Genomic DNA, 15,798 nt, shown 5'->3' on the forward strand with positions numbered 1-15,798 from the left:
TTTTATATGGAGAAAGTGAGGACTGCAGATGCAAGAGATCAGAGTCAAGAGAGTAGTTTTGGAAAAGCACAACAGGTCAGGCAGCATCCGAGGAGCAGGATTCCTGATGAAAGGGTTATGCCCAAAATGTCGACTCTCCTGCTCCTCGGATGCTGCCTGACCTGCTGTGCTTTTGCAGCACCACACTCTCAACTCTGATTATTTTATATATCGCAATTAAGTCACTTCTCAGCCTTCTTCTCTCTAACGAAAACAGCCTCAAGTCCCTCAGCCTTTCATTGTAAGACCTTCCCTCCATACCAGGCAACATCCTAATAAATCTCCTCTGAACCCTTTCCAAAGCTTCCACATCCTTCCTATAATGCGGTGACCAGAACTGTACACAATACTCCAAGTGTGGCCGCACCAGAGTTTTGTACAGCTGCAACATGACCTCATGGTTCCGAAACTCAATCCCTCTGCCAATAAAAGCTAGCGCACCGTATGCCATCTTAATAACCCTATCAACCTGGGTGGCAACTTTCAGGGCTCTATGTACCTGGACACCAAGATCTCTCTGCCCATCTACACCACCAAGAATCTTACCATTAGCCCAGTACTCTGTATTCCTGTTGCTTCTTCTAAAGTGAATCACCTCACACTTTTCTGCATTAAACTCTATTTGCCATCTCTCAGCCCAACTCTGCAGCTTACCTATGTCCCTCTGTAACCTACAACATTCTTCAGCACTATCCACAACTCCATAGACCTTACTGTCATCCAGAAATTTACTAAAGGGCTTATCTACCTTCATGATTTTCAGGACACCCAGCACCCCCTCCTCCTTAATAGTGATATGCCCAGAATATCAACGTACCCCCTTCCTCAACTTCGCCTGTGTCCTCCTTAGTGAATACTGAGGTGAAGTTCTCATTAAGATTCTCACCCACTAACTCTGGCTCTACACATAAATTCCCTCCTTTGTCCTAGAGTGGACTTACCCTTTCCCTCATCACACAATTGCTCCTATGAAATGCCTGGAGTTCTCATTGTTCCAACTTGCCAAGGACATTTCACGGCCCCTATTCACCATCCTAATTTGTTGTTTATGTACTTTTCTAATTCCTTTCTATTCCTGAAGGGCCTTTTCTGATTCCAGTTTCCTAAACCTTAGATATGCTTCCTTTTCCTTTTTTGGCTAAACTTTCAATATGTAATGAACCAGATTTTATAAAAAATCTTAAAGTAAGGGAACAGTGATCATAATATGGTAGAGTTCAGTCTGCAGTTTGAAAGAGAGAAGGCAAAATCGGATGTAATGGTGTTACAGTTGAATAAAGGTAATTATGAGGGCATGAGAGAGGAACTGACGAAAATAGACTGGAAGCAGAGCCTAGCAGGGAAGACAGTAGAGCAAAAATGGCAGGAGTTTGTGGGTAAAATTGAGGACACTGTACAGAGGTTCATTCCCAAGAAGAGAAAGATTATCCGGGGAGGGATTAGACAGCCATGGCTGACAAAGGAAGTCAGGAAATCTATCAAAGAAAAAGAGAGAGCCTATAAAGTGGCCAAGAGCACTGGGAAATCAGAAGATTGGGAAGGCTACAAAAACAAACAGAGGATAACAAAGAGAGAAATAAGGAAGGAGAGGATCAAATATGAAGGTAGGCTAGCCAGTAATATTAGAAATCATAGTGAAAGTTTCTTTCAATACATAAGAAACAAACGACAGGCAAGAGTAGACATTGGGCCACTTCAAACTGATGCTGGAAGCCTAGTGATGGGAGATAAGGAAATAGCTGAAGAACCTAATAAATACTTTGTGTCAGTCTTAACAGTGGAAGACATGAGTAATATCCCAACAATTAAAGGGAGTCAGGGGGCTGAGTTGAGTATAGTTGCCATTACAAAAGAGAAATGCTAAAAGGTCTTAAAATTGATAAATCTCCTGACCCTGATGGGTTACATCCTAGAGTTCTGAGGGAGGTGGCTGAGGAAATAGCGGAGGCGTTGGTTGAGATCTTTCAAAAGTCACTGGAGTCAGGGAAAGTCCCGGATGATTGGAAGATCGCTGTTGTAACCCCATTGTTCAAGAAAGGATCAAGGCAAAAGATGGAAAATTATAGGCCAATTAGCCTAACCTCGGTTGTTGGTAAAATTCTAGAATCCATCATTAAGGATGAGGTTTCTAAATTCTTGGAAGAGCAGGGTCAGATTAGAACAAGTCAACATGGATTTAGTAAAGGGAGGTCATGCCTGACAAACCTGTTAGAATTCTTTGAAGAGGTGACAAGTAGGTTAGACCGGGGAAACCCAGTGGATGTGGTCTACCTAGACTTCCAAAAGGCCTTTGATAAGGTGCCACACGGGAGGCTGCTGGGCAAGGTGAGGGCCCATGATGTTCGAGGTGAGCTACTGGTATGGATTGAGGATTGGCTGTCTGACAGGAGGCAGAGAGTTGGGATAAAAGGTTCTTTTTCGGAATGGCAGCCGGTGACAAGCGGTGTCCCGCAGGGTTCAGTGTTGGGGCCGCAGCTGTTCACATTATATATTAATGATCTGGATGAAGGGACTGGGGGCATTCTAGCGAAGTTTGCCGATGATACAAAGTTAGGTGGACAGGCAGGTAGTACTGAGGAAGTTGGGATTCTGCAGAAGGATCTAGACAGTTTGGAGGAGTGGTCCAGGAAATGGTTGATGGAATTGAATGTGAGCAAATGCGAGGTCTTGCACTTTGGGAAAAAGAATAGAAGCATGGATTACTTTCTAAATAGTGAGAAAATTCGTAAAGCCAAAGTACAGAGGGATCTGGGAGTGCTAGTTGAGGATTCTCTAAAGGTAAACATGCAGGTTGAGTCCGTGATTAAGAAAGCGAATGCAATGTTGTCAATTATCTCAAGAGGGTTGGAATATAAAAGCACTGTTTTGCTATTGAGACTTTATAAAGCTCTGGTTAGGCCCCATTTGGAGTACTGTGTCCAGTTTTGGTCCCCACACCTCAGGAGGGACATACTGGCACTGGAGCGTGTCCAGCGGAGATTCACACGGATGATCCCTGGAATGGTAGGTCTAACATATGAGGAACAGCTGAGGATCCTGTGATTGTATTCATTGGAGTTTAGAAGATTAAGGGGAGATCTAATAGAAACTTACAAGATAATACATGGCTTGGAGAGGATGGACACGAGGAAATTGTTTCCATTAGGCGAGGAGACTAGGACCCGTAGACACAGCCTTAGAATTAGAGGGGGTAAATTCAGAACAGAAATGCGGAGACATTTCTTCAGCCAGAGAGTGGTGGGCCTGTGGAATTCATTGCCGCAGAGTGCAGTGGAGGCTGGGACGCTAAATGTCTTCAAGGCAGAAATTGATAAATTCTTGATGTCACAAGGAATTAAGGGCTACGGGGAGAATGCGGGTAAGTGGAGTTGAAATGCCCATCAGCCATGATTGAATGGCGGAGTGGACTCGATGGGCCGAATGGCCTTACTTCCGCTCCTGTGTCTTATGGTCTTATGGTCTTATCTCTTGTCATCCAGGGTTCCTGAATCTTACTATTGTTACCTTTCATCCTCAGAGGATCATGCTAGTCCTGAACTCTGATCTAAAGCCTAGAGTATTATTATCTTATCTTGTCTGGCTCACACACAATTCCAAATACACAGCAATGTGGTTGATTCCTAACCTCGCAAGCCACTCTGTTCAGGATGGGCAACAAAAGAATGACGAATCCCTGAGAAGGAGGTCGTGGGCTGGTGAGGTGTTTAACATCACTGAGTGTCTTGCAGGCCATCACAGAGGGCAACTGTGAAACAACAACAGCTTGCATTTATGTAACACTTTCTGTGAAGTAATATGTGCTGAAAAATGTGTTGCTGGAAAAGCGTAGCAGGTCAGGCAGCAGCCAAGGAGCAGGAGAATTGACGTTTCGGGCATAAGCTCTTCTTCTCCTGCTCATTGGATGCTGCCTGACCTGCTGCGCTTTTCCAGCAACACATTTTTCAGCTCTGATCTCCAGCATCTGCAGTCCTCACTTTCTCCTAGTGAAGTAATATGTCCCAAGACAGGCACATTGATGTGGTTTAGGAATCACATGGAGGCCAGATTCAGGAAGGACAGCAGATTTCTTTCCCTAAAGGACATTAGCAATCCAAATAACTTTTAAAGACAATCCAACTCCTCTTTCTACTATTTTTTTTATTTTCAGATTTAGAAAGAAACTGAATTTTAATTCCTAAATTCCCGTGCTAGAATTTGATCTCATGTTTCCTGGATTATTAACCCTCTGATCAACCATAATAATTAACTATGTTTCACACAGCACAAATGCTGCAGCTTATTTCAAATATTTTCTGTCTTTATTTCTTTGGATTTACACACTGTGTAGACTAACAGTCTGATCAGCCACAATCTCACTCTAGTGAAACAGACTCGGGGGTTAACTGGCCTGCTTACATCTCTGAACCATGACACTATTGTACCCATTATAAAATGCAATCCATGTTTTGAAGAAATGTTGATAAGAAATCGATGATGGAACTTTGTGTTCCTGAGCCAGCAACTATATTTGACAAACTACTGGGATGGATCCATAAATTGTCAGGTATACCTTTGAAGTTACCGTGCCTGGATATTGGGCTAATAACACAAGTAATGTGTTTGATTCCTCTCAGCTCTGTACTGATTCCCAATGACTTTAACCTACATCCCCACTCCCACCTCATAATGAAAATATTAAACATCGGAGGCGTTTAAATAAAAATAATGAGAAGGAAGAGCCAGACACTGAACAATTTACTGGCTGTGATTCCATGCATAATATAACATGAAGACAGTGAAAGTATTTTGGCAAAGTGAAGAGTATTATTTGTAATCTTTCCTTCTGTCTAAGTGAGGAGATACTCTCCTCTAATTTACAAACAGCAAACTGCACCCATGAGATCTATAATTCCATTCAAACCCAAGAAATCAGTTCATTTGACAGTCTTCAAGTGATCTGCATTCTTCACTGAAAATGCAAGAAGTTGGACACTCCATTGCTAAGCTATGCTGGGGGTGTCTGATATGGTTTATGTAATTATGTTTTATTTACTCATATCTTAAATTTACAAATTGAAAAGACATCAAATACTTTAAATGGAACTAATGGGTAGCACAAGAAGTTTATCTTGTATTTGAAGATCTTGTTGACTGAAAGGGAAAGTTTTTACTTTGATATTTCATAAAGCTTTATTCAGAAAATGAAAACACATTTCTAACTGAGAAATGAGTGAATTGCATGGAAGGTCAATTCTCCAGCAAAGGTCACGATGAACAATTTCATCAAACATTATGAAAAATCCCCAAATGTTGTTCAAATTTGGCTGTGTGCCAGATGGATTTTTTTTTATATACATAGCTCGGTGTTATTGCTCAGCTTGAATACCAGTTAAGATTTCTGTCAAGCTCAAAGTTTGCCTGAGCGAACTGGTCAAACTGTGGGGTTCCAACTCTTTGAGGATTAAGAGGCCAGCAAGAGAATAACATTTCTCCCTGAAAATTATGTATCCTGTCAAGTTGGGTCTTTTTAAAAATTCCACACTGCTACGCTACAAAAATCAGTTTCGTGCTGTTTTGACCATTGAAAATCAGCACTGCTGGGCAGTAACTTCAAAGCAGTAGTCAGTTAAAAATCAGCTTTGGTTTGATTTAGGCTGAAAGTATAAAAGCATTTGAAATGGGATATTTGGTGATAAGTTGAATTTTGTTCTGTAATGGCAGGAATGAACCCTCTAATAGACGTAAAAATATCACTTGACGACATATTAACTTAGTTTGAGGAGTTTTGAGATTAGAAATTCATGTCAAATTCAAATGAATTGAAATGTTATTTTTCATACATCATTCCTGACCAATCAGAAGTAATTTGCCATGCTGAGGACAATTTGGTTGACTATTTGAATAATGAAAACAAATATCCGTAAAGATAATATTCACATCAAATGTTGCTTGGCAACTTCTCGATATGTACCAAAGTGGGGAGTTGGTGGGATGATTTGTAAAACGTTGCAATTATTAGATTGGGCTGCAATTCACGTCCATGTTGAGAGGGAAGTGTGAATTATGTTACCTTATTTTCAGGGGAGGTTCCTGGCTGTATGAGAACACAACAATCAACATCTGATAGTCAAGCCATGCTCATCAAACATTTCAGCATCACATAGCCCAATAATAGAAATACTAGGATAGGATACTGGCATCTGGCCAGAAAGGTAAACAGAAAACTAGATCTTGCTGAAGTCAAAGCTACATTTAGAAAGTCTTTTTCTGTCTTCCTATGGATATGCACAATTCACTGCCCATCATTAGTTCCTTCTCACATATTCAGAGAAAGAAAAAAAGGAGGGAGTGTGAGAGACAAAAGGAGAGTGTGGAGGAAAGGAGTGAATACTGAAAAGGTGAGATGGAGAGAATAAAATGTAGAGAGAGAATGAAATGGAAACAGTGAGTGGAATAAGACTGGGAAAGAAAGAGGCAGAACGAGGTGAGAAAAGACAGAGAGGCCAGATGTGGAGATTGGCATTTAATGTCAACGGACATCAACAATAGGGTTGCTATCAGAAACGCACAGCTCTGCTGCAGGGATCAGCATTCAGAGCATGATGTTTTGTTGCAATACCTTCATGCATGAAGACTTTGAATAATTCCCCGAAATATTACTGTAGCGACAATTTTCTTTCTGGCCATTTTGGGGATATAGATGTTACTGCCAAGGCCAGCAATTGTTGCCCTGTGCAGCTGTGGACACGTATCTTGTTTCAGAGTCAGAGATCTGTTTTCAGGTCCCTCTCTAAAATTTAAACAAAACTTTCAAGGTTCCCTCATTCTGACAGTATAGCACTGCTGAACATGCACCACTTATGACATCCGGAACCATAGCTGCTGTGGGGTTTGGCTACTGATTTCCTACATTAGAACAAGACTTCACAAGTACTTGGTTTTAAAGGAGTTTGGAATGTCATAGAGTCACAGAATCTTACAGCATGGAAATAGAGCTTTTGGTCCAACTAGTCCATGCTGACCATAATCCCATATTAAACTAATCTCACCTGTCTGCTCCTGGCCCGTATCCCTCTGAACCTTTCCTATTCATGTACTTATCTGAGTGTCTTTTAAAGATTGTAAATTATATCTGAATTCATCACTCCCTCAGGAAGTTCATGCCACACACATACCACCCTCTCTATAAAAGATTTGCCCCTCATGTCTTTTTTAATCTCTCTCCTCCAAAAATATGCCTCCAAGTCTGATGTTGAGTATTTAAGTATGGAAAGGAATCTCTTTTACGCCTTTCATTATACTGCTACTCTCATTGCCTTATCTTTTCATTTCAATCACTTTCCCTTTTCCAAATCAGATCAGGCAACTATTAATTAAAACACTGATCAGTGCTGATTGGAACTTCTGTAACTTATACAAATATTTTGTTCTGGCTGTGTAGGCACAGGAGGGAGGAGAGATTGTGAAAGGCAGATTTAATGTAAGACAAAGTGTGGATCTGGAAAAAGCACACCATATCAAGCAGCATCAGAGGGGCAGAACAGATGACAATTCAGACTGTGACCTTTCATCAGCGAACATTGTTAAAGCAGATGACCCAGTTATGATCCCATTACTGTTACTGGGAGCCTGCCGTCTGTAAATTGGTTGCTGCATTTCTTACAGAACAGTGCCTCCCATTGCCAAACACCTACAGAGTGCTTCATTGGCTGTCAGTCATTTTTGGATTTCTAGTGGTTGTGAAGGGTGTAAACTATACATCATTATAAATCGTTCCACCCTAAACATTTGGGAGTGACAAGGAAAAAATTAAAAATAAAACCTTTGTCAATCAGGGAAGGATCATTTTGGGAAATTTCTCTCGAATGCTGAGGTTGTTTGAAATGAATCTTGGGAGACCACAATAAGCATGGCCACCATTCACACCTCCCTTTATAAACCAGATTGTTACTACAGGGCAAACATAATGCAATTTTATATTAATTAATTAAGATCTTTGGATTGGCCTATACCTACATCATACATTGTGAAGTTGATATAGAATTCTGTAGCATCTACATCATTGAAATAGGCTATTCGGTCCATCTGGCATATGTGGTGTCTTGCTTCAAGCTGGTTTGCTCCCATCCCATCAGTATATCCTTCACCCTCAGGTCCTTAGTGCACTTCCCCTAAATATTGCCCCTGGAACCTGTATCCCAAGGTCTGTATCCCAACTGTACCAAGTTGGTTTTCCAGAACTCCTTCTGGGATTTATTAGTGACCATCTGACATTTATGGCCCTTAATTATGGCCTCACCTGGAACATCTTCTCCATGTCTACCCCAACAAACCCTTCCAGAATCCTTCAGACCTCAACCGTGTTGCCTTTCAGTCTTCTGTTTTGGAGAGAAAATACATTGCATCATAATGCCTGCAGAATGTCATGTAACAATTAGAACTATCTCAAGTTGTATAACTAATAATGGTGTTAATTAAATTCCTCATGAGCAAACAGAGAATCATAAAAATGCTGAACATATATATTTTCCATGATGTGAATGATTTTTTTTTATATTTGCAGAGTACAGTCTGTAACTGCTTGAGGTAATTTGGGTGATGGTTAATTTGAAACATATGGCCATATGGGAAAAGGAGGTTTTGGATATCTTTGTCCTGAACTCAGATGTGCAGGACAGGCTGTGAGTAATCTACTTTCTCAATCTAATATTCCTCCTGCTTCCTGCCATTGCTGTCTCATTACTGGCAAACCCCTTGAAAATACTAGCCCCCTGCAGGTATATAGCACAGCCTCTGAGTGTGCCTGAGTTTAGATCCTGAATCCTGGCAGATTGTTGGCCAAAGGGGAACATCAGATCATTTTTAGATCTGGTTTGGGATCCTTCTCTGATCGATTTGTCTCACTGAGGACCATCCTAACCAGCTGCACCATTAAGGGATTAAACCTTATCTGTTGTTAATCAATATGGCTCAATATTTATTTCTGAACCATTTGGGGAGCTTGATTGAAAGTTATATTTTTCTTCCTGAGAGCTGTTCAAAACCAGAAGGAACTTGACGGAGTGAATGATGAGAAACAGTGGCTAGATAACCAGAGGGTCACAGCTTTAAGGTCATTAGCTGAAAGACCAGAGGTGAGGTGAGAAGTTTTTTTCACTCAGTGAGTTGTTGTGACCAGGAGTGCGCTGCCTGAAAAGGCAGTGGTCGCAGATTCAATAGGAGCGTTCAAAAGGGAACTGCACTGATTTGTTAAACTGTAAACACTTGCAGGGCCCTGAGAGATGAACTGAGGAGTGCCACCAATTGAGTCAGCCATTCAAAGAGCCAACACAGAAGCAATGGGTCAAATGGCCTCCTTCTGAGCTGTGAGACCCAATGATGTGCTCTGGATGCCGCTGCCTCCTGGAGAAATGATCAAGACAATGTGAGTTCAAATCCCACAATGATAATCTATCAGTTTGATATTTGTTAAAGAAAAGGTGATGTTAAACTGGAAGCTGATGTGTTCTGCATTGGAAGCCTATTTACTTGTTCCTGTGAGGACAATACTAATGAGATAATTGTTCAGTCAGTCAGTCAGTAGGAAGATTGGTTGGGACAGGAGGTTGTGGTTTGTAGCTGAGCTTTTATTCATAAATGGTGCTTACACAGATAGCCTCTGATTGGACTTTGTCCTTTCAGGGTCCGATTTCAAAGCTGCAGACGGTGGGGCTGTAAGAGAGAGAAATTTTTGAGATTGAGAGCGTTTGATCATTGGTCATGACAGAACATAATTTGAGAAAATATCTCACTGATGACAGGGTCAATAAACCGGCATGGTGGCTCAGTGGTTAGCACTGCTGCCTCACAATGCCAGCATTCTGTGTTCGATTCTAGCCTCGGGCAACAGTCTATGTGAAGTTTGCGCATGTTTTCCCCGTGTCTGCATGGGTACGTTTTCTCCAGGTGCTCTGGTTTCCTCCCACATTCCAAACATGTGAAGGTTAGGTGGATTGTCCATGCTAAATTGCTCTGTAGTTTCCCAGGATGTGTAGGCTAAGTGAGTTAGCCATGGTAAATGTGAGGTTATGGGGATAGGGTGGGATGCTCTTTGAGGGTCTGTGCAGACTCAATGGGCGGAATAGCATCTTTCTACACTGTGGTGATTCTGTAACACCCATCGGTAAATCTATTGAGAGACCCATTTTGACATTGATTGGTTATTAGGCCTATGTAAATGTGAGGGGAAAGTGAGGACTGCAGATGCTGGAGATCAGAGCTGAAAATGTGTTGCTGGAAAAGCGCAGCAGGTCAGGCAGCATCCAAGGAGCAGGAGAATCGACGTTTCCGGCATGAGCCCTTCTTCAGGAATGAGGAGGGTGTGCCCAGCAGGCTAAGATAAAAGGTAGGGAGGAGGGACTTGGGGGAAGGGCGTTGGAAATGCGATAGGTGGAAGGAGGTTAAGGTGAGGGTGAGAGGCCGAAGTGGGGGTGGGCGCGGAGAGGTCAAGAAGAAGATTGCAGGTTAGGAAGGTGGTGCTGAGTTCGAGGGTTGGGACTGAGACAAGGTGGGGAGAGGGGAAATGAGGAAACTGGAGAAATCTGAGTCCCAACCCTCGAACTCAGCACCACCTTGGATGCTGCCTGACCTGCTGCGCTTTTCCAGCAACACATTTTCAGCTCTGTAAATTTGACTCAGATTACTTTCTGAAAAGTAGTAATGATCCCAAATGGCACTAAATTAGTATCTCATCCCAAAAATATAATGAAGAACTGAATTTTTGATCCAGGGTGTTTCAGGAGACACTGTTTAGAGGACTTGGAATGTTTAAATATCTCACCTTAGTTGAGAACACTTGGAATGTAAAGATATTCTGCTCTTTAGCATTAACATTTCTCACCTGTAAGTGTTACAACATATCACTTTGGTGGTGGTGAGTGCACAGCTGCCAATCCAACGATTGTGGGGATGAGAGTATGACCCCTTCAAAACGTAGAAACTAGAGGGGGCAAAGACCCCTGAATCTACCATGGGGTTCGTCTGCACTCAACCCTATTTCCCATTCTTTACTCCATGTCACTGGATATCTTCACCAAACAAAAATCCCAACAATAGAATATTGAAAGCTCAAACTGACTGGCCAGCATCCAGAGTGTTTAGGGGAGAAATTCCTGAATTTCTTTCCCCTTATGTGAAAAAAATTTGAGGAATCATCAGAAGAGGCAGATGATCTAACAATGGAATTAAATAGTTGAGTTGGAAGCTGGGGAGTCATGGGCTTGGAGGCTGGCAGTGGAGGAGGTTTTGAATGAGTCACTGCACCCATCAAGTTACTCAAAATCCAGTAATGAACAATCTGAAACACAGCACCAGGGTGAAACTCTGCCCTCGAGTTGAGGATTATCAGATCAGCCATGATCTCATTGAACGGCAGTGCAGATTCGATGGGCTGAATGGCCTCCTGCTGTTTCCCTTCTTATAGTCTTTTTTTTTTGGAATTCAGTGCATTTCCAAATGTGCTGAACTTCATTGGCTCAACATGCTAAACTTGCTCTATGCTCATCGGTAAAGCAGGAGCAAACCATAGCTAGAGATCAAGGCTTTGGAGGTTGCTGTGTAACGATCTTTAGTAAATTTCTGCAGTGCATCTTCTAGATTGTATACCCTGCTACTCCTGAGCATTGGTGTGGATGGAGTGACTATTGAAGGTGTTGGATGAGATGTCAATCATGCAGCTCCTTTGTCTTGTTGGTGTGGTTGACTGCACTCATCCAGTTAAACGGAGGATATTCTGTCACATAACTAATCCTTTATCAGATTGATTAGTTCATTTTGTAAAGATTTTGCAACATACTGATGGTCTTGGTATGAATCAGACAAGCCCTCAGTCAATATTTGTGTGATGAGATGTGCCTTTAAGAGGGATTTGTTCAGTCCTGTTTCTCTTGACGAGGGGTGTTGTAACCTGGTACCGAGGTGTCTGCTCCCCATGAAAAGCAGAGTGAATAGCTTTGGGTTATTTAAAATTAGATAAAAGAAGCATGAGTGGGTGAAGTTAGGCTCACAGAGACACAGGGTTTTAGTTTTGTTTTCAGTTGTTCAGATTAGGGGGTGTGGGGTTTAGAATTAGAATCCGTACAGTGTGGAAACAGGCCCTTCAGCCTAACAAGTCCACACCAACCCTCGGAAGAGTATCACACTCATAATCATTCCTCCATATTTACCCCTGACTAATGCTCTTAAGCTACTCATCCCTTAACACTATGGACAATTTAGCATGGCCAATTCACCAAATCTGCATCATCTTTGTATTGTGGGAGGAAACCAGAGCACCCGGAGGAAACCCACACAGACACGGGGAGAACCTGCAAACTCCACCAGGACAATCACCTAAGGCTGAAATCGAACCAGGGTATCTGGCTTTGAGGCAGCAGTGCTAACCACTGAGCCACCATGCTGCCTGTGCTAGATATAGCTCCCTCTCTGCGGCTAGATTCATTCTTGATGCTGAAATCCAAAGTAGACAGGCAGGAGGCTGGGGGAACACAGCAAGCCAGGCAGCATCAGGGGGGACAGGCAGGAGGATGGGGGAACATGGCAAGCCAGGCAGCATCAGGGGGGACAGGCAGGAGGATGGGGGAACACGGCAAGCCAGGCAGCATCAGGAAAGACAGGCAGGAGGCTGGGGGAACACGGCAAGGCAGGCAGCATCAGGAGGGACAGGCAGGAGGCTGGAGGAACACAGCAAGGCAGGCAGCATCAGGAGGGACAGGCAGGAGGCTGGAGGAACACAGCAAGGCAGGCAGCATCAGGAGGGACAGGCAGGAGGATGGGGGAACACGGCAAGCCAGGCAGCATCAGGAAGGACAGGCAGGAGGCTGGAGGAACACAGCAAGCCAGGCAGTATCAGGAGGTGCAGGCAGGTGGTTGGAGGAACACAGCAAGCCAGGCAGTATCAGGAGGTGCAGGCAGGTGGTTGGAGGAACACAGCAAGGCAGGCAGCATCAGGGGGGACAGGCAGGAGGATGGGGGAACACGGCAAGCCAGGCAGCATCAGGAAGGACAGGCAGGAGGCTGGAGGAATACGATAAGCCAGGCAGCATCAGGAGGGACAGGCAGGAGGCTGGAAGAACACAGCAAGCCAGGCAGCATCAGGAGGGACAGGCAGGAGGCTGGAGGAACACAGCAAGGCAGGCAGCATCAGGAAGGACAGGCAGGAGGCTGGAGGAATACGATAAGCCAGGCAGCATCAGGAGGGACAGGCAGGAGGCTGGAAGAACACAGCAAGCCAGGGAGCATCAGGAAGGACAGGCAGGAGGCTGGAGGAACACAGCAAGGCAGGCAGCATCAGGAGGGACAGGCAGGAGGCTGGATGAACACAGCAAGCCAGGTAGCATCAGGATGGACAGGCAGGAGGCTGGAGGAACACAGCAAGCCAGGCAGTATCAGGAGGGATTGGCAGGTGGCTGGAGGAACACAGCAAGGCAGGCAGCATCAGGAGGGACAGGCAGGAGTCTGGAGGAACACTGCAAGGCAGGCAGCATCAGGAGGGACAGGCAGGAGGCTGGAGGAACACAGCAAGGCAGGCAGCATCAGGAGGGATAGGCAGGATGCTGGAGGAACACAGCAAGGCAGGCAGCATCAGGAGGGACAGGCAGGAGGCTGGAGGAACACAACAAGGCAGGCAGCATCAGGAGGTGGAGAAGTCGATGTTTCGGGTGTAACCCTTCTTCAGGACTGGGGGTAGGTGTGGAGGGGAGCTGCAGATAAAGGAAGTGCCAGGGGCAAGGTGTGAAGTGGGGATAGGTGAAGACAGGTATAGGGCATGACCTGGTTGGTCAATGGGAGGAATGAATCCAGTTACCTACACATGCACTGTGCCCCAACTCTTCCCCTCAACATCGATGACTGCATCAGTTCATCAACTTCGCTCACAATTTTCACCCCGCCCTCAAATTCACTTAGTCCATCTCGGACACCTCCCCCTTTCTTGACCTCTCCATTTTCATCTCCAGCAACAGTCTCTAGATGGACGTTTACTACAAACCCACAGACTCCCATAACTACCTGGATTACGTGTCCTCCCACCCAGTATCCTGCAAGAGGTCCATCCCATTCTCCCAATTCCTCCACCTCCACCACATTTGCTGAGACATGGAGACATTCCACTACCAAGCATCCCAGATGTCCACCTATTTTGATCAACATGCTTTCCTCACCTCTGTTATCCAGTCAGCCCTCCATCCCACCACCCCTATTCCTCATTCCACTGCTTTAAACCCCCCCAGACAATAAAGTCAGTCCTCCTTGTCCTCACCTACCACTCTACCAGTCTCCACATCCAATGCATCATCCTTAAACACTTCTGCAAACTCCAACTAGACCCCACCACCAAGAACATCTTCCTCTCCCCACCCCTCTCTGCCTTGCGCAAAGACTGTTCCCTTCAACAGTCCTTGGTTTGCACCACTTTCCCCACCAACACCCTGTACCCCAAGTACCTTCCCCTGGAACTGGAAAAGATGCAAACCTGCCGCTACACCACTCCCCTCACCTCCATCCAGGGCCCCAAACAGTCCTTCCAGGTGAGACAGAGGTTCCAACCCAGTTTACTGCATCAGCTGCTCCCGATGTGGTCTTCTCTACATCGAGGAGACCAAATGCAAACTTAGGGAACGGTTCACCGAGCATCTCAGCTGGGCCCGTGGGGGCTGACCGGACCTCGCAGTCCCCGCCCATTTTAATTCCCCTTCCCACTCCCTTTCTGACATGACCATCCTCAGCCTCCTCCATTGCCATAACAAACCAAACAGTAAACAGTAACACCTCATCTTCTGCCTGAGCAGCCTACAGCCCCGAGGACTCAACATTGAGTTCTCCAATTTCCAATAACCTCCCACCCCATCCGCCGACTCCCTACCCAGTCCCTCCCCTCACTTCCACTCCTCCCAGCCACCAACCAGATTCATTCCTCCCATTGACCAACCAGTTCGTACCCTCAATCAGTCTTCACCTATCCCCACTTCACCACCCTGTCCCTGTCACTCCCGTTTATCTGCAGATCCCCCCACACCCACCCCCCAGCCCTGAAGAAGGGTTGCACCCAACACGTCGACTTCTCCCCCTCTTGATGCTGCCTGGCTCGCTGTGTTCCTCCAGCCTCCTGCCTGTGGCTCCTGATGCTGCTTGGCTTACTGTGTTGCCCCAGCCTCCTGCCTGTCCCTCCTGATGCTCCCTGGCTTGGTGTGTTCCTCCAGCCTCCTGCCTGTCCCTCCTGATGCTGCCTGCCTTGCTGTGTTCCTCCTGCCTCCTGCCTGTCCCTCCTAATGCTGCCTGGCTTGCTGTGTTCCCCCAGTCTCCTGCCTGTCCCTCCTGATGCTGCCTGCCTTGCTGTGTTCCTCCAGTCTCCTGCCTGTCCCTCCTAATGCTGCCTGGCTTGCTGTGTTCCCCCAGTCTCCTGCCTGTTCCTCCTGATGCTGCCTGGCTTGCTGTGTTCCCCCAGCCTCCTGCCTGTCCCTCCTGATGCTGCCTGCCTTGCTGTGTTCCTCCTGCCTCCTGCCTGTCTCTCCTGATGCTGCCTGGCTTGCTGTGTTCCTCCAGCCTCCTGCCTGTCCCTCCTGATACTACCTGGCTTGCTGTGTTCCCCCAGCCTCCTGCCTGTCCCTCCTGATGCTGCCTGGCTTGCTGTGTTCCCCCCGCCTCCTGCCTGTACCCTCCTGATGCTGCCTGCCCGGCTGTGCTCCCTCAGCCTCCTGCCTGACCCTCCTGATGCTCCTGGGCTTGCTGTGTTCCCCCAGCCTC

This window comes from Chiloscyllium plagiosum, unplaced genomic scaffold (genome assembly GCF_037043375.1).
Source record: "Chiloscyllium plagiosum isolate Xiang-an unplaced genomic scaffold, Cpla_swu_hap1 HiC_scaffold_11, whole genome shotgun sequence".
Classification (NCBI taxonomy): domain Eukaryota; kingdom Metazoa; phylum Chordata; class Chondrichthyes; order Orectolobiformes; family Hemiscylliidae; genus Chiloscyllium; species Chiloscyllium plagiosum.